The sequence below is a fragment of the Alosa sapidissima genome, chromosome 9 (assembly GCF_018492685.1).
Source record: "Alosa sapidissima isolate fAloSap1 chromosome 9, fAloSap1.pri, whole genome shotgun sequence".
Taxonomy (NCBI): domain Eukaryota; kingdom Metazoa; phylum Chordata; class Actinopteri; order Clupeiformes; family Clupeidae; genus Alosa; species Alosa sapidissima.
This window is the reverse complement of record NC_055965.1, coordinates 31,317,813-31,343,292: the sequence shown is the minus strand read 5'-3', so window position 1 is coordinate 31,343,292 and position 25,480 is coordinate 31,317,813. Positions and strand designations below refer to the sequence as shown.

At 44.3% G+C, this 25,480-nt stretch overlaps 1 protein-coding gene across 4 annotated transcripts in view; it reads right to left on the bottom strand.

Moving 5' to 3' along the window:
* LOC121718806 (NACHT, LRR and PYD domains-containing protein 3-like) overlaps window positions 1–25,480 on the bottom strand; it is an 849,641-nt gene that overhangs the window by 36,643 nt on the left and 787,518 nt on the right. Inside the window, exons 1-2 of one of the 4 annotated variants that reach the window (XM_042104053.1) lie at window positions 3,897–3,902; window positions 3,136–3,147 (exon numbers count right to left, since the gene is read on the bottom strand). The exons of the other annotated variants lie outside the window; for them this stretch is intronic. The gene's annotated coding sequence lies outside the window, so the exon portion shown is untranslated. Of the gene's footprint in view, window positions 1–3,135; window positions 3,148–3,896; window positions 3,903–25,480 lie in introns of those variants that run through there. 4 annotated transcript variants of the gene reach the window in all.

Genomic DNA, 25,480 nt, shown 5'->3' with positions numbered 1-25,480 from the left:
ACAGGCAGTTTGCGCTTTGTACATACAGTTTGTACATACCTCGCAATGATTTTACACGCACATTGCGAAACAAATACGCCTGAAATGGGCGCAAAAGCGTTAGTACATCTGGCCCTGAGTGTCATGGTGAAGGTGCAAAAAGTAGTCCAACATTAGTCCAACAGTGCAACAGTGCAATAATAAGGTCTAGAGACCAGCATAAATAATATGGACAAATAGGAGAGTAAAGCATAATGTAGACAAGGTAATATAAAAAACTATAAAAAACTATGTCAGTGCAAGAACAGGTTGAGGTAATAGGGTTACAGCCATTCAGTATTGTAGCAGAAGCCATTGATCATGTGTGCTAATATAGCATGAAAAACAGTGTAGCAGGAAAACAGTAGTAAAAACATTAGGCTGTGGACATTAGTAAAACAGTAGTAAAACAGTAGTAAAGCAGTAGTGGGCAGTCAGTACTCAAACATGGAGAGGGTGGAGAGGCAGACAGACTAAGCAGAGAAGTCTATCTCTCCTCTTCCCTTTAGTGAAGTATGTATGTGTGTGTGTGTATGTATGTATGTATGTATGTGTGTGTGTGTGTGTGTATGTATGTGTGTGTGTGTGTGTGTGTGTGTTTGTATGTGTGTGTGTGTGTGTGTGTGTGTTTGTATGTATGTATGTATGTATGTGTGTGTGTGTGTGTGTGTGTGTGTGTTTGTGTGTGTGTGTGTGTGTGTATGAGGGGCCGTCTAGGCCTTAATTCATACTTGGTCTTACACACACTATCATAATCTTGCACATACACCACTATACTCATGTACACTCACTATTATAGTCATTTTACATGTATGTATGAGAGGGTATAGTCGTGTATGTGAGAGAGTATAGTAGTGTATGTGAAGGAGTATAGTAGTGTATGTGAGAGAGTTTAGTAGTATATGTGAGAGAATATAGTAGTGTATGTGAGAGACTATAGTAGTGTATGTGAGAGAGTATAGTCGTATATGTGAGAGAGAGTTTACTAGTGTATGCGAGAGAGTATACTAGTGTATGCAAGAGAGTATAGTAGTGTATGCGAGAGAGTTTAGTAGTGTATGCGAGAGAGTATAATAGTGTATGTGGGAGAGTTTAGTAGTGTATGCGAGAGAGTTTAGTAGTGTATGCGAGAAGGTATAGTAGTGAATGCAAGAGAGTATAGTAGTGAATGCAAGAGAGTATAGTAGTGAAAGTGAGAGAGTATAGTGGTGTATGCGAGAGAGTATAGTAGTATATGTGAGAGAGTATAGTGGTGTATGTGAGAGAGTATAGTGGTGTGTGTGAGAGAGTTTGCATGAAACGGAAGGGAGTTTGCATGAAACGGAAGGAGTTTGATTTCTCAGTTCCTGATTGGTTTGTCAATGTCACTTCTCTCTAGCTAGCCAATTAAAATCAATGAAGGGGCGGGACCTACACTGTCAACAATGTTCGTGTAGACCTAGTGGTCGAGGAAAATATCAGCCAAGGCCTATGTGACTAAATATTAAACTACTACTGCAAACTGAATGCAAATTAGGCTACAAAGACATGAGGGGTGCCTATTCTATTGTAATAGCCTAGGCTACCAGCTCCTTTTGTCTGGCGAAGTCATATTTTAGTGAACTGAGATCTGAAAGATTGCTGCCATTGCAGTTAGCTAGTTAGCTAGCATTCCAGCAACATTCCAAAAAGGACATGCATTACAGTTTGGCTGGCAGACGTTTTGGTAACCTTGTCTGCTGTTGCCAGTGACTCGTGAGCCTGTGTCCACATAGCTATTTTTGCCCTGACAGCCAAAGATTCTACTGTAGAACAGAGCTCCAGACAGCGCTCCTTTCAGAGTGCTGCAGGTCAAGTATTTATTGTTGCTAGGTTACCAAACTATCTACCAGCAGCATGCCGTTGCTGCCTGGCTTAATGCTAACTAACTAGCTAACTGAAATGGCAATCTTTCAGGACTCAGTTCACTAAAATATGACTTCGCCAGACAAAAGGAGCTGGTAGCCTAGGCTATTACAATAGAATAGGCACCCCTCATGTCTTTGTAGCCTAATTTGCATTCGGTTTGCAGTAGTAGTTTAATATTTAGTCACATAGGACTTGGCTGATTTTTTCCTCGACCACTAGGTCTACAAGAACATTGTTGACAGTGTAGGTCCCGCCCCTTCATTGATTTTAATTGGCTAACTAGAGAGAAGTGACATTGACAAACCAATCAGGAACTGAGAAATCAAACTCCTTCCGTTTCATGCAAACTCCCTTCCGTTTCATGCAAACTCTCTCACACACACCACTATACTCTCTCACATACACCACTATACTCTCTCACATATACTACTATACTCTCTCGCATACACCACTATACTCTCTCACTTTCACTACTATACTCTCTTGCATTCACTACTATACCTTCTCGCATACACTACTAAACTCTCTCGCATACACTACTAAACTCTCCCACATACACTATTATACTCTCTCGCATACACTACTAAACTCTCTCGCATACACTACTATACTCTCTTGCATACACTAGTATACTCTCTTGCATACACTAGTAAACTCTCTCTCACATACACTACTAAACTCTCTCGCATACACTACTATACTCTCTTGCATACACTAGTATACTCTCTCGCATACACTAGTAAACTCTCTCTCACATACACTACTATACTCTCTCACATACACTACCAAACTCTCTCACATACACTACTATACTCTCTCACATACACTAGTATAGTCTCTCACATATACGACTATACTCTCTCACATACACTACTATAATCTCTCACATACACTACTATATTCTCTCACATATACTACTAAACTCTCTCACATACACTACTATACTCTTTACTCTCTCACATACACTACTATACTCTCTCACATTCACTACTATACTCCTTCACATACACTACTATACTCTCTCACATACACGACTATACCCTCTCATACATACATGTAAAATGACTATAATAGTGAGTGTGCATGAGTATAGTGGTGTATGTGCAAGATTATGATAGTGTGTGTAAGACCAAGTATGAATTAAGGCCTAGACGGCCCCTCATATGTGTGTGTGTGTGTGTGTGTGTGTATGTGTGCCACATATATGTCTGAACTCACTTTAGTCCTGAATGGACTGGTCCACTGCTGAATTCAAGAGGATGATCCATGGACACGTCACTCCTCATGGACACACAGCTGGGCGCTGGAGATGGAGGTCTGGGTGTTTTAATGACTTAATGTTTCACTCACACACAGAAGGCACATTATCAGCGTTTATGGAATTGACTCTGCTGCTACCACCTATTTGTATGCATGTTTATATGGTCTTTTTCATATAGTATATGTAGTTCATATATAATTTATGGAGGCCTTTTCCAACAAGAACTGTAAACAGCTCTGGGATTCAATGAAAGACATTTTGAACTTTAAGAAAGGGGAACCATTGCCTGTTTTAAATAAGACGGACAGCAAATGAGCTGAATGATTTTTATCTGCGATTTGATTGTGACGCTAATGGGGTTTTGGAGGAGTGTAACGTGATGAACTGAGTAGAATTGTAATTAACCCTGAGGAGGTTGCCAGGGTTTTCAAGGGGGCTACATATAAAAAAGGCCAGTGGGCCAGATCTCTGCCTCCCTTCTTAAATCTTTTCCCCAGGAATTAACTCCAGCTTGGATTTCTATTGACACTAGAATTCCAAAAAGCTGGAAGAAAGCTATTATCATTCCAGTCCCTAAGAAATCTTGCCCAAAGGATAATAATGACTTTAGACCTGTGGCCCTGACATTGGTAATAATGAAAGTTTTTGAGCGTATAATGGTGGGCATTTTAAATCATGAGGTAAAACATCTAGATCCTTACCAATTTGCCTATCAGAACAACAGGGGTACTGATGATGCTTTCAATACAACAACTCATCTTTTACTTAAACATACTGAAAACCCCAAGGCCTATGCCAGACTATTGTTCATGGATTTTAGCTCAGCTTTTAACATGATTCTCCCCCAGATACTTTTAAAAAAGCTCAAACGAATGTAGGTGAACCCCCCATCGTTATTAAGTGGTACTCTGCTTTCCTAGGCAGCAACAGGTGAGGGTCAATTCTACTCTCTCTAGCATAAAGGATATCAATATGGGAGCCCCACAGGGATCTGTAAGTTCTCCAATTCTTTTCACATTATATACCAATAGCTGTAAAAGTGAGCGCAGTGAGCATTATGTTATTAAGTGTTCTGATGATACGGCTCTATTGAGCCTTTTGTATGCTAATTCAGACACAACTGTGCATCACACAGAGGTACAGCGCATAGTGTCATGGTGTGACGGTCACAACCTTATTTTAAATGCGACAAAGACAATAGAGATGATCTTTGATCCCAGGGGCATGGGTGATCATAAGCCTGTGTCCATCAAAGGACAGGTAGTAGATCAAGTCACTCAGTTTAACTACTTGGGTATTACTTTGGATTGTAAGCTACAGTGGAGCTCTCATGTGGAGTATGTTTGTTCAAGGATCTGTCAGCGGCTACATTTTTTGCGTAGACTAAGGGTCCATGGTGTGGATAAGTACATTATGTTGTTGTTTTATAGAGCTACTATTGAGTCCATAATACACTATGGCTGTGGTTCTCAAAATGGGAGTACGTGTACCCCAGGGGGTACGTGAGATTTTAAAATATACATATATTTAAAAAGTAGAATCCATGCAAAAACACTTTAAAAACAATTATTAAATAAATATTTCAGGAATATTTCAATGAATTTTATATTTCAGTAGGCTATTCAATTTCTATCCTAAAAACCCAGAGTCCCCCCCCCCATACCAGGATGGTTCGACCCAACCTGTCACATGCCACCCGCCATCACCTGTCAATCACTGTCAAAACTCAAACAATGGAGTCGTGGTTGAAGCGTAGTGGTAATTCTTGTGCGCTGGTTAGGGGGTACTTGGCTGAAAAAGTATTTCACAGGGGGTACATCACTGAAAAAAGGTTGAGAACCACTGCGCTATGGCAACACAACATGGTTCTGCAACCTGACCGTAAAAGACAAAGCACAGCTCCAGAACCTTGTTAAGAGGGCAGGGAAAATAATGGGGACTCAGCCACCATCCTCCTTAAAGGAGATCTTTGAGAACACGGGTTAGGAAGTTAGGTTTTATGCCACAGACCCAACCCTTGTCCTAAATAAGGTGTATGAGCTGTTGCCTCTGAGCAAAAGATACCGACTCCCATTCTATAGGCTAAATAGATTCAAGTTATCCCTAGTACCATTATCAATTAAGCTACTCAACGATGGAATAGTGCAATAACTGGTTGGGCAATAGTGCAATAACTGGTGGGGCAATAGTGCAATAACTAGTGGCAGTGCAATCATCCTTATGGACTATTTATCTGATGAGCTGTGTGTGTGTGTGTGTGGGGGGGGGGGGGGGTATGGTGTGTGTGTGCATGTACTGGAGTGCCTAGACTATGTTTGTTTTTATAATGGTTTTTGTGGAGGGGGGGGATACCATGTGTTTCATGCTTTATGTATGTAGCCAATGCTCCTTGTGTGCCCAAGACAAATTTCTCTAGTGAGAGAGACAATTAAATATTTACTTACTTATATGATATGATATGAGGTATGCCCCACCTTCTCATTACTATGCAGCCCATACTAATACATTGGCTGTTTGGCAAATTGGAGGTATGGCTGACAACATTTAGCCCAGCACCATAGGTGAAACAGATAAGACCTGATGAACCATATATTTTCTGACAGGGATTACAAACGGTTCAAAGAACGAAAACGAAAACCTGTTTTTGGATGAACTTAACCGGAAACAGGAACAAAACCAATTTAATTTGTTCCGGAGTGAGATGTTTGGCTAACTAATTGTCTTAGACTTAGGTTATATATAATCCACAGTTCACTACACAGACTTCAGACAGTCTGTGTTATTTGTATTTCAAGGATTTACATTTGAACTATTTGTCTCTTAGAGACACACTGGTTTATGTTCAAATTAAAGTCAGATATTTATGAATGTGGTTATGATGAAATCATCATAAAACATGTTGTGTGTCAAGAACATATAACAGCAGAAACCTGTGATTGATTTTTTTACGTGTCTGTCAAGAGCTGAGCTACAGCTGAAACAGACTTGTGGATAGCTTTTCAAAACAGATGAGACTATTAATTCTTGCCAAATCGTCAACTTTTTTCAAACAATAATGCAAAAGTTGACATTGTTTTTTCTCTGTCTGTAGTGCTTCAACTAGCTGCAATCAAATGTCAAAGAGCTGTAAAAGGCACTTAATGGAACTTATAAACACATGAAGGCAGAGAACTGTGATTGGTTGTTCTACATGTCAGTCAAGAGCTGTGGAACTACAACTGAAACAGACTGACAGTCCAAAGTCTTACAAGCTGCTGTTGTTCATAAAATACTCATGTCAAGGGTTCTCTGTGTTAAATGTCTCTCTTAAAGGGCTGAAGTTGTTGTCTTGTCTGACCTAAGGGCATAAGAAATATATCCACAGCCTGACCTTGTGGATAGCTTTTCAATTACATTATACAGATGGTTAATTCTTGCCAAATCCGTAAACTTTTTTAAACCAATAATGAAAAAAAAAAATCTGTCCGTATAGCTACAGCTAACTCCTGGATCGATTATGGCTCATGTCCGACAGCTGTAAAGGCACTTAATGGAACTTACTGGAAATCAGCACTAGGGAAACATTAAGCCTGAAGTGTAACATGCTCTCTAAGACTATTACTGAATCAATAACACAGGTGAAAATTAATTCATGTTTCAAACCCTCTATACACATAAAACATGGACATTAAGTATAGCACAACAATAAGTTGACGCTATTTAGTCAAGTCACCAGAATCCTACTTAGACCAAATGAACATAATAGTTCAATGTTAGACTCTATGTTTTAGAAAGATCCCTGGGTTAAGTCATTTAGAGACCTCAGACGAATCCAGGAAGTGACGATGAATCCGGAAATAAGTACTTTCTAACTAATTTTACGAGCCTGCAGTATCACCGAGTACAGCTGTTACATGAGGGTCTGGTGTCCCTTTGTTATGACGCACTTATTGCGACGGTCACTCCGTCTCAAAATGACTTAACTCCCTCTCCATTATTTAGTTATGAGAACTGGCTTCACCATAAGGGTCAATATAATTATGTGAAGACAAATCTCAACCCCTGTTCTATTTCTAAGGCGTCTTGCTTGGTTTACCATCAAAAAATGGCAATCTGTTAGATTTCATACGACTTGTTTAGAGTATTAGACCCAGACTACACCGCTAACTGTTGTAGCAGACGCTCTGCAAACGGAACACTTCATTTACATGGCCTACTTCCTTGTTGGGAACATGTTACAGTATGGGGTCACATTGCAATGGATAAGCAGGACATCAGCACGGGGACAACATTTAACCATTGATTCAGCAGCTAAAAAAACATTATTTTGTGACTCTGGCTACCATTCATAATATTGTCTAAATTGAAATCTAAGATCTTGTGTATATACTAACTCTACAATCTCAACAATGCTTTTGTTTAGAGCATTTTGTTCAAATATAAGATCAATTACCTCTTATCTCTTATTTTACCTTATCTCTTATTTTAATTTTCACCCTCAAACCATATCCAATTCCATTTCACACCAAAACGATTAAAGGCACTCACCTTAAGATCTTTTTAACCACCTAAGATACTGTATATTCCATCTGTACTGGCTGATACCTGTTTCAGAGTGAACTTTGTGTTCCTGCATTAAGCTGTTATAAAAGGTTTTACAGCTTAGATAACTTCACACAGCACTAAAGCCCATCCCTCAGTGTTGAGATTGTTTTCTTAAAGACACAGTATGTGGCGTAGGTGTAGAGTAGGTGGGAGGGGGGATTTTACACAATTAACCTGAAAAAAGTTAATTAATTAAAAACTTCTTGAGTAGCACGATCCAGTAGTGAAGTCCAAACATGGGATGGCAGCAATACAGAGGCAAACAAATCCAAAACACAGGTCCAAGATGATGGATACTGTGTATAGTAGCCAGGACCAACTTGCCTTCATAAACCCAACGGTACCAGGCAAGGTCAGTCAGGGTCGGTTCATTTATAAAGCACAAATCTTACACACTGGTGGTTCTGTCTAGTCTGGGCCAACATGGGTCGATTCATTTATAAAAGCACACATCTTATACACTGGTGGTTCTGTCTAGTCTGGGCCAACATGGGTTTCCAATCTCCTTATAGTACATGTGTCAGCAGCAGCACTAACACATCCTGTCTCTGAGTGAAAAGTGGCTGAGTAGTTTCATGAGAGTGGACCTCCATGAGCCAGTTAACCCAGCAGCAGGACCAGCATCTGCTCCTTTATGCAAGGAGGAACAGTAGGAGCCCTGCCAGAGCCCTACAGAATGACCTCCAGCAGGCCGCTGGTGTGAACGTCTCAGACCGCACTGTCAGAAACAGACTTCATGAGAGTGGCTGAGGTCCCGTTGGCCTCTAGAGCAGTGTTCGAATTATACCGTGGGCTTCGGGGGGGTACAGCTATTTCGACTGGTGACGTCACTCTCCATTTTATATAGGCTTACACATGATTTCACACTTGTGGTTCACAGTCAAATTTCCTTCGAAATATAGGTCATATGACCGTGGCTGGCTGGTCATATGACCAGCCAGAGAAACTAGAAACTAGAAACTACTGTAATCATACTAGCAAGCACAATATACCTTGCACGTTATGGAAAGGGTTAAATTTGGGTAAACACTGTTTCAAGGTGCGCCCCTTGCGTAAAATTGCGCGCCACGGTCAAAAAATATTTTTTGGTATAGCAGTGCAGTGCAAACATATGCATAGACCAATAGCACGGAAATGGCAAACATACTACTTACATTTAAGATCCAGAATTGTTTACAGATGGGCCACAGAAAGTCTCCCGTTTATTAGCCAATATCACCTAGCCTAATACAAGGCTTGCCTTTGGTTCATTTGATTCTTTTTTTCTTGGATAGCTAAGCCTACCAAACGTCAAGCAAATAAAAAAATGACTTGTTCACGGTTGGAAAACAAATATATTCACGTTATTTAGCCTAGGCATTTCATATAATGTAGCCTATGGATTGTGCTCCTGGTGTTCTATCACAAAACGTTTGTGCAGCAATACGCTTTTAAGAAAGGCTGATCTCTAACAATGGCAACAAAAAAAGACATTTCAGGTTCAATTGATTATTATATGTTCACCTAGCGTTTCAAACAAACTGCAGGTAACGTTGCAATTATAGGTGTATAGGCATTTGCTTAAAAAAGGTTGAGAACCATCTACATGCGAAATTCCCTGAATATTAGTGCAGATTCCCTCTTGTTAAAACATTAAGAATGAAATTGCACAAAATGATAAATCGCCTCATTAAACCTCTCCCCCTGTCAGTATATCTATGGAACTCCTCCTATGGTGTGTGATTGTAGGCCTGATTTTTAAGCTAAGCAGCAGCGATGGTCGTGGCCGCTGAGTGGAAGGGAGACCTCCGGTTAAACCATATAGCGATCTTGCTACTCAATGTTTTTCTAAGGTTGGCTATCAATATGTTACAAAGACAGTGAAATATTAGACAAATGTATGGCCAGTTGGCCACCGCTTGTCATATCAGGCATTTGCAGCCTACACTATGCATTTGTTTTAATTCGTCAGTATTACATCATAGCAAAGAACACAGTCTGGACGTACCAGAGAAATGGTACAGCCCAATGGGGGTGAGGGTTTGAAAATTCGTATTTCATTAGATTATATCCTGAGTTGTTGGTATGTGATGGTAATACATTTAAATACATGCAATATAGGATAACATTACATTTTATTACATTTTTTCAGTACCCCACAAACTATTATTTTCATCCCATTTGGGAGGGTCCAAGTCTCATCTAGGGGAGTCGGACCCCTCCAATCCCCCCCGTAATTCGAACCATGCTCTAGAGCAGACATGTCAAAGTCAAGGCCTGCGGTCCGGATCCGGCCCGCGAATGAATTATCTACGGCCCCCGGGATGATATTTGATTAGTATTAGAACCGGCCCCCAGGCCACAGCCGCTGTTTTGCCCGCACCAATACTCCATTTCCCACCATGCAACGGTAGCCCACGAACTCACTGCGGCGCCGCAAGTGGGCCTCGGCTTCATTATTCATCAGTATTTAGATAGGGCAGATGTCAACTTTCAGCTACCCTCCTCCCCAGTGTTGTGCCTGAACACGTTCATTGAACGAAAGTTCATGAACTCGTTCATATTTTGAGCGAACGTGAACTGAACGTACTGTATTAGCCTACTACTGCCTGATGAACGTTACTGTGAACTCGTTCATTCTGGTGTCTGTGAACGGCACGCTCTTTCAGTTTAACTTCGTTGAATAGGGTGTCAGATTTCTACAGAGCCTTCCACGCGAAAACCCGGCTAAAACACACCGTAAAAAGGCCTTAATATGGCAGCATGAAGGTCACCATTTGTCAAACTATGGGCCGCGGTCCGCAATGTGGACAATGGTCTGCAGAGTGAAATTATTCCCGGGCCATCGTCTGATAATTTGCTGCGCAATTGATCAAGGAGCCGCGGACAGAAAAAGAAAACAAAAATTTCTGCAATTAGTAGGAAATACTTGTTTGGTGTCATCAAACATAGAGGTATAGAATTAAGTCGTGGTATAGGGCGTTTATTCAATGCATGCGTGTGCACGCTGGTAGCAAAGCTAAGCTTCAACCTATTGGAAGGCTATTTAATTATGAAACGACATTTAATAGAACGACGTGGATTTATGCAACTTCCATAAAAAACAAAGCACAGACTATAAAACACTGTTTGGCATTAAGTATTAAAGTCAGCCAAAAGCTATTAATTAGTCTTAGTTAAAGATTGTTAAAGATCTCCAGATCAGTGATTTACGCATGATCTGATCCGCCATTTACCATTCACAAAAGCTGGTATTATGTTTCCTGAATCCTTACATTCAGGCATTCAAATGAAATGTAATTAGCATATAAATATTCTATCAGTGTATGATGCTTGCATGAGGGAAACATCCCAAAATAACGGCACCCATATAACTGCTGTTGTTTTGAGAAGTATTTCTCATGCAAGCATCATGCAACAATGCAAAAACAATGAAACTATTGTAGGCCTAATTATATTTTACATTAGTAAAGCAGTACTCTGATGTGCATGTTTTCACAAACTTTTCTGAACAATCTTAGCACTTTAAACATTGACTCTTTTGTACGGAGCCCCGGATATGTCATGGGGAAAAAAATAATAAGTTGTGGCCACAAAATAGCAATTCGTTCCCACAAAATAATAAGTTGTGGCCACGAAATAGCAATTCGTTCCCACAAAGTACTAATTTGTGGCCACGGAATATTAATTCGTTCCCACAAAATAGTAATTCGTTCCCACGAAATAGGTAATTTGTGGCCACAAAATATTCATTCGTTCCCACGAAATAGTAATTTGTGGCCACGAAATAGGTAGGCCTAGGCTGTGCACTGGACAGCTGGATGAGCAAATCAAGCGCAACTCCTCAAACAGGAACAGTCGCTGTCACACAATGGACAGGGATAGTATGGTAGAGTGTTATTTTAGGCTGGGAATGAAATACAAAGACATTTTGAAAAGCCTGGCATTGGAGGGATTCATTATTAGCGAGAGGCATCTCCACAGACTATTAAGAGCCAGGTCGCTGCACTGGCATAGGTACGACTTGGACACCGGGATAGATTTCATTGTTGACCAACTGCAAGGCTCTGGAAAGGATCGCGGTTATCGGTGGATGTATACAAAGTGTATACAACACGGAATTCGTATCCGAAAAGAAGACGTCAGGATCCTCCTCTCTCTGCTGGACCCGGTTGGTTCACAACTTCGACGGACCAGACGTCTCTCGAGGAGGCAATATTTTGCTCAGGGACCTAACTTTGTGTGGCACATAGACTCGTATGACAAACTAAAGCCATACGGGATATGCATTAGAGCTAGATAGATAGATACTTTATTGATCCCCAGGGGAAATTCAAGGTCTCAGCAGCAGCATACATAGCCTGGGTGTTCCCATGCTGCCTTGCGCGCGATTTGATTCACGCTGCTAAGGCAGCCTGGAGACCATGGAGCAAATTTTCGCCTGAGATAGGGAACCAATCACAGAACAGGTGGGAAAGCAAGACGATGATGAGCTATGCACAGACGCATTTGATAGACATCCGTGGCACCCAATAAACGGATCTGGGCATTTTTTTCAAATACGAGAAAATGAACGTTTGGTTCCCAGACCACGTCTCTTTGAGAAGTGGTGGCGCTAGCCAGGCTACAGTATCATACAACACAAACACAAACACATTCTTTAACAGCAGAAAGAGTAATTAAAGTATATAATATAAAAACACAACTAAGCAGTAAGGACAGTAGAAGATAAAGAATATGCTAAATATACTAAAATACAAATTATACTAACACTTAATCTAAATCAATTCTAAAAACAGTATCCACATAGTGGTGATTAATAAATCAGAGGCGCTTGCAATGACTGAGGCAGGGACTGAGCCTGTGATTCTCTGTGCATAGTAAGGTATGGTAAGGTGCTCTAAGGTGCTCTGTGTGAATGAGTGTCATGGTGGTAGTGCAATGGTGATAGTGGTCATGGTGATAGTGCAAATGAGTAAGTCAACAGTGCAACAATGCAGAAATAAAGTAAAGTAAAGTCTATATATCTATATATTTAACTATTTAAGAAAATGTATAAGTGTGGCCACAGTTCGGCTGTGGCATGGAGGGGGGGGGGTTATGCATATGTGCTGATGTGCTAATATAGCACGCAAACAGTGAGGCATAAAGACAGTGGTACAAGTGGCTAGTGGACAGACAGTACCAAACATGGAGGGGGTGAAGAGGCAGACAGACTATGCAGAGAAGTCTATCTCTCCTCTTCCCTTAAGTGAGGCATTGAACAGTTCAATGGCCCTGGGGACAAATGACTTTCTCAGTCTGTCAGTTGTGCAAGGCAGTGAGCGAAGTCTCCAGCTGATCAGGCTCTTCTGCTTAACAATAGTGCTGTGGAGTGGGTGACACTCATTGTCCAAGATGTTGATCAGTTTGTTCAGGGTCCTTTGGTCAGTTAGTGAAGTGATGCACTCCAGTTAAGCTCCAACTACAGAGCCAGCTTTCCTTACCAGCCTGTCAATTCGCCCCACATCCTTCTTCCTTGTGCTTCCTCCCCAGCATACTACTGCATAGAAGAGGACGCTGGCAACAACAGACTGGTAGAACATCCTGAGGAGCTTACTGCACACATTGAAGGACCGCAGCCTCCTCAGGAAGTACAGCCTGCTCTGCCCTTTCTTGTAGAGTGCGTCAGTGTTGGCTGACCAGTCCAGTTTATTGTCCAGGTGGAGACCCAGATACTTGTAGGTGCTAACCACCTCCACATTGACCCCATCAATGTGGACTGGTAGCAGAGTGGGCTTAGACCTGCGGAAATCCACCACCATCTCCTTGGTCTTTGAAGTGTTGAGTTGAAGATGATTGAGTTTGCACCATTGCACAAAGTCCTCCACCAGGCTCCTGTACTCCTCCTCCTGCCCGTTCATGATACACCCCACAATTGCAGTATCATCAGAAAACTTCTGCATGTGGCATGACTCGGTGTTGTAGCAGAAGTCAGATGTGTACAGGGTGAACAGGACTGGAGAGAGCATAGTTCCCTGTGGCGCTCCGGTGCTGCAGATCACAGTGTCAGAGAGACAGTTCTTCAGTCTGACGAACTGTGGTCGCTCGGTCAGGTAATCTGTAATCCAGGTTACCAGGTGAGTGTCCACACCCATCTGCACGAGCTTGTCTCCCAATCTGAGGGGCTGGATGGTGTTAAAAGCACTTGAGAAATCAAAGAACATGATTCTCACAGCACTTTTCCCCTTGTCCAGGTGGGAATGTGTCCTGTGTAGAAGATAAGTGATGGCATCGTCCACGCCCACTTTCTCCTGGTAAGCAAACTGTAACGGTTCTAGTGCATGGCGTACCTGGGGTCTGAGCATGCCTAAGACCAATCGCTCCATTGTCTTCATCACATGTGCTGTAAGAGCGACAGGTCTGTAGTCATTAAGCTCACTAGGGTGTGGCTTCTTAGGGACAGGGGTGAGACATGATGTCTTCCACAGTGTTGGAACTTGTCCAAGGCGTAGGCTCAAATTGAAGATGTGCTTCAGTGGCTCCCCCAGTTCAGCAGCACAGGCCTAGAGTAGCCTTGGGCACAGTCTGTCAGGCCCAGCTGCTTTATTGCTGCGCAATTTCTTAAGTTGGACTGTCACTTGATCTTTTGTAATGGTGAGGGGTGTAAAGGCTTCTACATACCTGACGCACCCGACCGGTAGCGTGACAATGTGACGTCAAAATGACGTAGATCTCTCTGGCGCGCCAGGGTTTTGGCCGTGTAGCGCGAGGTAGCGCACCACTCATTTTTTTTCAGACGAGCGCGACAAGGCGGAAACAGGAAGATGGACTAGTTCGAGGGCAAGCGAGTTGCAGTGTTTTGTTACAGTCGTGGATTTTTAATAGTTTGCTGGATAAGTTAACAAAGTTACCAGTGAGAGTTGCAACACATGGAATTAAGAGGAAAGAATAGAAACGATTTATTTTCAAACAAAGGATATCTATTAAGGCCTGAACAGAATCTCTTTCCACTTCAGGAAATTACACAAACTCAGCCAGCTGCTAGCTAGCTAGCTAGCTAACTAAACTGTTTAAATTATTAAAATTTCCCTCGGGATGACTAAAGTACCTATCTATATATCCATCTATCTATCTATCTATCTACCTGTGCACACACCTTGGAAACTACATGATAATGATGATGGTAGTTGTGAATAGTAGCAACCAAAGTCTGAAGTACCATCACAGAGGCTAGCTACTGGTGTTTCTTACTGCAGCTTCTTCTGCTGTGTAAGTAGTTAATGTTAGTCTTTTCACAACAGCGACACCTCTGTTCAGGAGAATATTGCAACTAGTGTTGCGACCACCACGCGCGAGTATAAATGGTTACGGCGCTTCTGTGACGTCACATTGTCGCGCTACTGGTCGGGTGCGTCGAGTATGTGGGACGTTTAAGGGGAGGGGAGGGGGAGGGGTGCATCTGGGATCTGTGTGTCTGATGGCTGTTGACTGAGGTCGTTGTCACCTCATTGTTCATGATCGCCATGTGGGGGAGGGGTGCAAAATCCAGTGATGGTGGGGGTACGATAGCCTGTGATGATGGAGGTGAGTGTTGCGCTGGTATTGAGGGGGTGTGAGGGTGGGGGCTGGGGGATGGTGGACAGACCACCGCCATTGGAGCTGGAGCAGGGCAGTCAAACCTGTTGTAGAAGTGGTTCAACTGGTTCGCCCTGTCCAGGTCCCCCTCCACAGAGCTGCTGTTCTTCTTCAGGCCAGTGATAACCTTCATGCAGTCCCATGTCTCCTTCAAGTTATTTTCCTGCAGCTTCTGTTCCACCTTCTTTCTGTAATCCTCCTTAGCTTCCCTCAGCTTGAATTTGAGTTCCCCTTGCACGTGCCTCAGCTCTGCCATGTCCCCCTCTTTGAACGCCATCTTTTTCCTGTTGAGAAGGGTCTTGACATTGCTGGTTATCCAAGGCTTGTTGTTGGGAAAGCAGCGTACAGTTTTGGTGGGAACAACAATGTCCATGCAGAAGTTCAGGTAGTCAGTTGTGCACTGTGTGACCTCCTCCAAGTCCTCTCCATTCTGTAACACACTCCAGTCAGTACACTCGAAGCAGTCTCTCAGAGCCTCATCCACTTCAGGTGTCCACTTCCTGAAGGTGCGTGTGGGAACTGGTAGCCTCTGTACTTTGGGCTTGTACATTGGCTGGAGATGAATGAGGTTGTGGTCTGACTTTCCCAGTGGGGGGAGGGGGTTTGCACCGTATGCACGTTTGCATACATGAGGTCTATTGTCCTGTTTTTCCTTGTAGGGCAGTCAACATACTGGTAAAAATTTGTGAGTGTGGAATCCAGTGTTATGTGATTGAAGTCGCCAGAGATCACAAAAAAGGCGTCAGTGTGTTGGGTTTGAAGCCTTGCGATTGTGGAGTGGATGACGTCACACGCTGTATCCGGAAGAGCTTGAGGTGGAACGTAAACACAGACAGCAATTGCGTGCGAGAATTGGCTGTATTAATTGGCTGCATTGACGGGTTCTCACGCAAAGTCATGTGGCTGCGGGCCGCTCGCACCAACAGTGACCCGAAAGTCATCGGGTGTGAAGTCCTACAGACTTTTGTGCCTGCCATGTAGTTACCTGCCCACAAGATGTCGCCATTCTGCCTTTGTGTGTTTTGTTTACTTGCTCCCCTTTCTTTGGTTAATGGAAACCCTTCTGTGATTGGAGGATTGGATAATTGGGGTTGATGTACCAGCCTATTTAAGATCCTGGGTTTTCTTAGTCTTTGCTGAGTTTTCCTGAGAGACACAGTGTGAGTACCCGTTCTTTGTCTGTGCTACTAATTCTTGAGCTCTGGTTTTTGATTTTGACTTCTGCCTGCACTTTTGAGAATTTGAAAAGCCTATTTTTTGTGCTGAAATACCTTTTGTTGGAACTTTGATTTTTGACTGAAGACTTTTTGTTGTCATTGGACTGCTGGCTGTGAACTTTTGTTTTCGGGACGCTGGGAGCTTCCACTGAACTGAACTGAACGGAAGAACTGCATTTGTTGTATCCTGTGTTTTTTTTGAAAGTAAAGACTTATCACAACTCATTGCTTCTCTGCATGTCTGTCCAAGATCCACCACCCCACAAAGTTCGTGACAGAAAAACTCAGCCAAGAATGGACGGAGCGGAGAAAGTACCACTCCCTGAACCGGATTCTATGGACATATCGGAGCCAGTGATCGCCTCTGCCCCAGCACAGAACTTTGAAATCACCCTCCAGCACCTGGTGACAGCTGTCAACAGCCAAGAAGACACCATGCGCCGCCATGAAAAAGCCCTATCCCAGTGGGGGGCACAAATGCAAAGACATGCCGGTATGCTGAATGAAATCCACCAGGCCCTTCAACTGGCTCGGCCAACACCACCAGCCGCATCCTCCACCGAGCAACCAGCTTCCCACCCCACACCCAGCCGTGAACCCCGCCTGCCAACTCCAGAGAGGTTCAATGGAGATCCCAAGGGATGCAAAGGTTTCCTGACCCAGTGCCGCTTGTCCTTTGACCTCCAGCCTGCCGCCTATCCAACTGATCATTCCCGAGTGGCCTACATCATAACTCTTTTGACCGGAAGAGCCCTGTCCTGGGCCACCGCACTCTATGAGAACAACAGTCCTGTTTGCAGCTCTTTCACGGCTTTCTCCAAGGAGATGATGAAAGTCTTCGCACCTGACGTCAGCGGTCGCACAGCAGCCAACAAGCTCCTGCAACTTCGCCAGGGTCGCCAGTCAGCAACTGACTATGCCATCCAGTTCCGCACCCTAGCAGCTGAAAGTGGTTGGGGAGAGCAGGCCTTGCTCACAACATTTTACCATGGACTATCAGACCGTATTAAGGACGAGCTAGCCTCATGGGAAGAGGCTGAGAACCTTGAAGTGTTGATTGCCCGGGTTATTCGTCTGGACCACCGACTCCAGGAGCGTACCAAGGCCTCAAGAAGATTCCCCTCCTATGCGGTCCCAATCAATGACACCCCTGTTCCACAGTCCTCTGATGGTGGGCCAGAGCCCATACAGCTGGGTGGCACTCGGCTGTCCCAAACTGAACGTGACCGGCGTATGAGGGAACGCTGTTGCATTTACTGTGGAAACCCGGGACACTTTCGGAATACCTGCCCTGAACTAATGGGAAAAGCCAAGCCCCGTCCAGCACCAGGGGATCTGTGACGGGGGTGAACTCCTCTCCTGAGCTTTCAGCCTCTGGGTTTTTAACTCCTCTCACCATATCCTGGGGTCACCAGACACATTCTCTACAGGCACTCATTGACTCTGGCTCAGCTGGCAACTTTATGGATCTCTCCCTCGCACAACACCTGGAGATTCCGACATCTGCGCTCGATCCTCCTCTTTCTGTTACCGCTCTGGATGGACGGCCTTTAGGAGCAGGCCTGGTTGAATTGACCACCTCTACCATTCATCTGCAGATCGGTGACCACGAGGAGAATATTTCATTCCACTTGATCCAGTCTCCTGAGTTTCCGGTAGTCCTGGGATTCCCCTGGCTTACTCGCCACGACCCACGTCTCGATTGGAGTTCCTGCACTATCCGCGGATGGGGATCTACGTGCCACACCACCTGCCTTGTCTCAAGCTCCTGTGCATCATCTGTTCGTTCTCCCGAGTCAACCCGAGCTCCTCCCGAGTCAACCCAGACGGCTCCTGAGTCAACCCGAGCACCGCCCGAACTGTCCAGAGTACCCCCAGAGTACCATCATCTGAAGGAGGTATTCAGCAAAAAGAAAGCAGCGACTCTACCGCCTCACAGGTCTTATGACTGCACCATTGATCTGCTGCCAGGCACCTGTCCTCCAAGGGGGCGCATCTTTTCCCTCTCTGCGCCAGAACGCATTGCCATGGAGGAGTACATCAACGAGGCGCTGTCCACAGGCTTTATCCGACCCTCTTCTTCACCGCCTGGGGCAGGTTTCTTCTTCGTGGGCAAGAAGGATGGAGGTCTGAGGCCATGTATTGACTACAGGGGCCTCAACAAGATCACTGTGCGAAATCGTTACCCTCTCCCCCTCATGTCTTCAGCCTACGAACTTTTGCAGGATGCAACAATATTCACCAAACTGGATCTCCGTAATGCATACCATCTTGTCCGTGTCCGTGAAGGAGACGAATGGAAAACTGCTTTCAACACCCCTAATGGCCACTACGAGTATCAGGTCATGCCGTTTGGTCTCACAAATGCCCCAGCTGTATTCCAAGCTCTCATCAATGATGTCCTTCGTGACATGCTGGACAAATTCGTCTTCGTTTATTTAGACGACATTTTGATCTTTTCCAAGAGCCTTCCGGAGCACATCCAACATGTCCAATCAGTTCTCAATCAACTCCTCAACAATCATCTTTTCGCTAAGGCCGAGAAGTGTGAGTTCCATGTCCCTAAGGTCTCCTTCCTTGGCTACATCATTTCCGAGGGCAGAATCATGATGGATCCTAAGAAGGTGGAAGCTGTCAGGGATTGGTCAGTACCCAGTTCCATCAAAGAGACACAGAGATTCCTGGGGTTTGCCAATTTCTATAGGAGATTCATACGCAATTTCAGTTCAATCGCTGCCCCCATCTCTGCAGCCACTCGAAAAGACAATTCCCCCTTCTCATGGTGCCCTGAAGCCAACAAGGCTTTTGAAGACCTCAAGCAGCGCTTCACTTCAGCCCCTATCCTCTGTCAGCCAGATCCCACTCGAGCCTTCATTGTTGAAGTCGATGCCTCTAATGTTGGAGTTGGAGCGGTCCTGTCCCAGAGGTCCCCTGATGGCAAAGTGCACCCTTGTGCATTCTTCTCGAGGAAGTTGTCTTCATCTGAAGAGAATTATGACATCGGCAACCGGGAACTCCTTGCTGTTAAACTGGCTTTGGAGGAGTGGCGGCACTGGCTCGAGGGGGCTCATCACCCTTTTGTTGTCTGGACCGACCATAAGAACTTGGAATATATCCAACAGGCTAAACGGTTAAACCCCCGGCAGGTACGATGGGCCCTCTTTTTCAACCGCTTCAGTTTCACTATCTCCTACCGGCCAGGTTCCAAGAACATCAAACCTGATGCACTGTCTCGCCTATTCCAGCCAGCCAACCAAGACAGCCCCCCGGAGACAATCATTCCAAGATCCCAACTTGTTGCACCTGTCCGCTGGGAAATTACCTCTGTGGTCCAGCAAGCCTTAAACAACGATCCTGGCCCTCACACTCCCCCTGCAGGCCTCCTGTTTGTTCCTCTCGCGGCACGTGGGCAAGTCCTTCAATGGGGCCATGCCTCCCGTCTCACCGCCCATCCTGGATCCTCTAGGACACTTGAGTTCATTCAACGTCGCTTCTGGTGGCCGAATATGAAAAAAGACGTACAGACCTATGTGGCCAGCTGCCCAAACTGTGTCCAGGGAAAGGATCCACGTCAGAGACCCCAGGGTCTTCTTCACCCACTGTGCATTCCTCGTAGACCTTGGTCACACATCTCTCTAGACTTCATCACTGGCCTACCAGCCTCAGAAGGTAACACCACTATTTTGGTCATAATTGATAGATTTTCTAAAGCATGTCGTTTCTTGCCCTTGCCAAAATTGCCTTCGGCCAGTGAAACTGCTAGACTTGTGTGTGACCATGTTTTTCGAGTTTTTGGTCTCCCCCAGGATGTTGTCTCTGATCGCGGACCCCAGTTTACCTCCTGCTTCTGGCGAGCCTTCTGCAAACTCCTGGGTGCTACTGTGAGCCTGTCCTCTGGCTTCCACCCCCAGTCTAATGGGCAGACCGAAAGGCTGAACCAGGACCTGGAAGCAACCCTGAGATGTGTAGTATCTGCCAATCCATCCTCCTGGTGTTCCCAGCTTCCTTGGGCGGAATATGCTCACAACACCTTGAAGTGCTCTGCCATTGGTATGTCACCTTTTGAATGTCAATTCGGCTACCAACCGTCTTTGTTTCCCGAGCAGGAGGTGGATGCAGGGGTGCCGTCAGCCCAGCAGTTTGTGCGACGATGCCGGCGCACCTGGAGAATGGCCAGACGGGCTCTACTGAAAGCTTCCCAGCAATACCAGCAGCAGTCCAATCGGCACCGGAGGTTGGTCACCTTCAGGCCTGGCCAAAGGGTCTGGCTCTCCACTCGAGACCTTCCGCTGAGGGTGGAGAATCGCAAACTTGCACCCCGCTTCATCGGCCCTTTCAAGGTGGTTCGCCGGGTCAATCCCGTGGCCTACACCCTCCTCCTTCCCCGCTCCATGAAGGTCCACCCGACCTTCCACGTCTCCCGTCTCCGTCCGGTGGTCACTTCGCCGCTGCTTCCTGCCCCCAGGCCGCCGCCTCCTCCCCGGCTCGTCGACGGCCAGACCACCTACACTGTCAACCGGCTCCTTGATTCCCGCCGTGTCAGGGGGGGTCTTCAATACCTCATAGACTGGGAGGGGTACGGTCCGGAGGAGCGGTCCTGGGTGCCGTCCAGGGACGTACTTGACCGCGCTTTGGTGAGGGACTTTCATTGTCTGCACCCCGACCGCCCTGGGATCGTCAGGAGACGATCTTAGGCGGGGGGGTACTGTGAAGTCCTACAGACTTTTGTGCCTGCCATGTAGTTACCTGCCCACAAGATGTCGCCATTCTGCCTTTGTGTGTTTTGTTTACTTGCTCCCCTTTCTTTGGTTAATGGAAACCCTTCTGTGATTGGAGGATTGGATAATTGGGGTTGATGTACCAGCCTATTTAAGATCCTGGGTTTTCTTAGTCTTTGCTGAGTTTTCCTGAGAGACACAGTGTGAGTACCCGTTCTTTGTCTGTGCTACTAATTCTTGAGCTCTGGTTTTTGATTTTGACTTCTGCCTGCACTTTTGAGAATTTGAAAAGCCTATTTTTTGTGCTGAAATACCTTTTGTTGGAACTTTGATTTTTGACTGAAGACTTTTTGTTGTCATTGGACTGCTGGCTGTGAACTTTTGTTTTCGGGACGCTGGGAGCTTCCACTGAACTGAACTGAACGGAAGAACTGCATTTGTTGTATCCTGTGTTTTTTTTGAAAGTAAAGACTTATCACAACTCATTGCTTCTCTGCATGTCTGTCCAAGATCCACCACCCCACAAAGTTCGTGACATCGGGGGGTACTTCGTGGAGACACTGGAGCGCTGTGGGGGCTGCCCCAGGCTCGTACGGACTGATATGGGCACTGAGAATGTGGTTGTCAGAGACATTCAACGGTATCTACGGAGAGATGACGTGGATGATAGAGCAGCGGATAGAAGCTATGTCACAGGGGCAAGTACTGCAAACCAGAGAATTGAGAGCTGGTGGGGAGTGATGAGAAAAGAAGGAATCGAACCATGGATCACGGCTTTAGGAGAACTGAAGGACGAGGGATTCTTCTCCGGGGATTTCGTTGACAAAGCTCTGTCACAGTTCTGTTTCATGCCAATTATTCAGGTAAATAGCCTATATTATGATCACAGCAAGAAACACAGAAACTGTATGTTACACACTCTGTATTTGTTGTTTACAGCAGTCTGAAAACACAAACAGATAGACACATAGCCTACACTTTTAGTTGCAGCCCAGACGGAAACTTTGCTACTCTGTTGTGGCTGGACTACGAGGAGACTTGTTGCCATGACAACGGGAGCCCGCAGCAACCACCCGCTATCTACTGGCGTAAGGTGGTTATCTTAGTCCAGCCTGAATCAGGTGTGTCTGTCTACACAAATAAATAAACTGATTAAAATGATCAGGGTGCCACATGTACACTACCTTATAACGTTAGGCCAAATACATATTTAAGTCACTGAGTTTATGTTTATTTAATATACAGTGTGTATTCATTCTTTAAACTGTTGTGAAAATAAGACACCACAACGCAATTTAATCAACTTTTATTGCATTGTTATATGCAAAGGTCACTGTTTAAAAATGCACAGTGTTTCAGCTAGGCTATGTCTAAATCATTCTTGTTCCTTCAACAGGAGCTATTAAATGACATCCAGGGTGTTTGGAATGCTCACCGTATAAGGCCCTCCAAGAACCCCAATGTGCCAAGTGGGATACCTGATGTCGTGTACATGGCCTTGGTCTTGGTCTTGTTCCACTAACTGAAGATCTGACTGCATGTAAACACAGCTGCACATTTTTAAGTTCAGCCCCATGTGACGTGGATTTGTTTGATTTGTGCACAATAATAATGGAAGAATCAAGCTTGGAGTTCCCGTCTACCATGTCCCATGCTGTTGATTTATATATTCAGCTGAGGGACACAGTTCGTCCACAGTTATTTGGGCCAATTTGAGTGGACAAAAGCATACAAAACATGTACAGTACTTTAGTACATGGCATATTACACATACTTTTCATATTTGTGCAATTATCTTAAGTCTTATTTTGATGGTTGCATCATCAATGCCCTTTATGTTTCCTGTGTGTCTGTTTTAATCACAGTGGAAGAGATTAAATAAATGCAATGTTTGATCAAGTATTATGTCCTCCCTAAATCACAACACATTAAGAAAGTGATGTGTAATATAACTGTATATGCTATATATATATGCAGCATATTACCATATTTTTGAGTTTCCTGATTTTTTTATGAGTTTTCTCATTTTGAAGGTTCTAAAATATGACTATATGCTTCACTGAATCCTTCTCGTTTTCTTTCATTTGTCCAGCTAACTTGAAACTAGCCATTTATGATGGATTACACACTCGACATTCTGAAATGTCCTGCACGATCAAGGCCAAATTAAGTTATCACGCAGCCACTGTGTCAGCAGCATGAGTGCTGACGGTGACGGTGCGTTTCTGATGTCAGATTATTATGTAGGCTAGCCTACTAGACTGTTCTCAGGTTGCAGCGCTTTACTTATATGAAGTAGCATTAATCAATATGAAGGGCAGACGGGGATAAATGTTGTCCCCACCGGGGATAAAAATAATTTAGCAGAGGTAGGGATAGGAAAACCAGAGGGGGGGGGGAATCCTCACCATCCCCCCCTACAAATCGCACCCTGGTGCTAACCTCCACAACCTAATAGTATTCTAACAATACCCTATTCTAGTGTGCTAACCTCAACAACCCAACAGTATTCTAACAGTAGTATTCTAGTGCGCTAATCTCCACAACTCAATAGTATTCTAACAATACTCTATTCTACAGGACTATGCATTTGTCATGGATAAGATGAAGGGTCTGATAATGGAAGGCAGTGTTTCCCACAGAATGGAATTGTATTTGTGGTGGTAGGTGAAGGGGGGTGGGGGTGGGTTCTGTGTTGGAGTCAATAAGATGAACAGCCTATAATTATGCAGTTATACTTGCCTTGCACGACAAGTCCTGACAAGTAGCTGTAACGTTATAGTGTGCTAACCTCCACAACTTAACTGAAGAAACTGTAGGGGGCGATGTGGGTCGAGGTAGAGTGAGTGTGTGGTGAGCAGGCAGAGCCTCGGTCAGAAGGCTCAAGGATATGGAGTGATGACACGGAGATGGCAGGTTTTGGTGCAACACAAGTGAACTTTATTTGAGTTTCAATTCATCTGTTCTTTTGTTCTTTACTTGTATGTGTGCTGCATCAAAGAGGAAACAAACAGAAAATGGAGTAATCAGTGAAATGGGGTAAATCAGTACAGATCCCAACTCGCAAACAAACCAATTGACATTTGAACAATAAACTGAAATCATATGGCTATATAAGGTACAACTAAACAATACTTGACATCCCAAGTCAACCAACATCACCTAATCATCTCTCACATGGGACTCAACACAACACACCAAACCAACAAACAAAGACCTTAACTTTACACATGATGGCAGAGCTACTCTACAAACTGATAAACATCACAAAAGTCATAGTGAGGGTCATTAAAGTGATGACTTACGTTAACTCAAAGACGCACACAGAGCAGGACACACTGGAGTGCTGGGTTGAGATGAACAAAAGAGTGAACTGAGGGCGAGCAAACAATTTATCCTGGTCTGAGCCCCTGCTCCGGAGCTACAGGGTTTCCCAGCAGGTAAACTGGGTGTGGTTAGGTGGCAGAGCCAAACAATCCTGCAATTTCTCCACAGCACTTTCACCTCAAGCCCTCCTTACACTGACAGACTTTGGAAAGATTTGCAAAGATTTGGAAAAGATTTTTGAAAGACTACAGTCTCAGACCCTCTCACATCTAAAGACAAGTAGTAGAGTTTTAAGTCACAGACTATGATTTTGCAATGACTAGGGATCTTGCAGGGTCACTATTTACAAGACTGCAACACGATTCCTTTAAATCATTACCCATCGTGCAATAGATAAACAGGAACTGAAAATTATAGCCTACTAAACTCAAAGTCATATTTTCGTGTTTCTGCAGCATTGTTTCATGCGTGACATCCTTAACCGATATAGAGTTGTTCTGTCAAGTGGAAGAGCTGACTAAATATGTATAAGAAATGACAAATATTATAAGAATAACAAATAATTATAGGCTACAGCTGTGTCGGAGTCAATAAGATAAACAGCCTATAATTATACAGTTATACTTGCCTTGCACTACAAGTCCATATTGACAAGTAGCTGTAATGTTATAGTGTGCTAACCTCCACAACCATACAGCCTTCTATTGTAGTATGCTAACATCCACAACCCAACAGTATTCTAACACTAATGCTTCAAGTGGGATTTGAACTCTCAACCTAAGGATCACCAGCACAAAGCATTATCCCACTGAGCCACTGTCAACCCTACATGTTGGCCAGTCACATTCACATGGTGAAAATGTGTGTTGGTA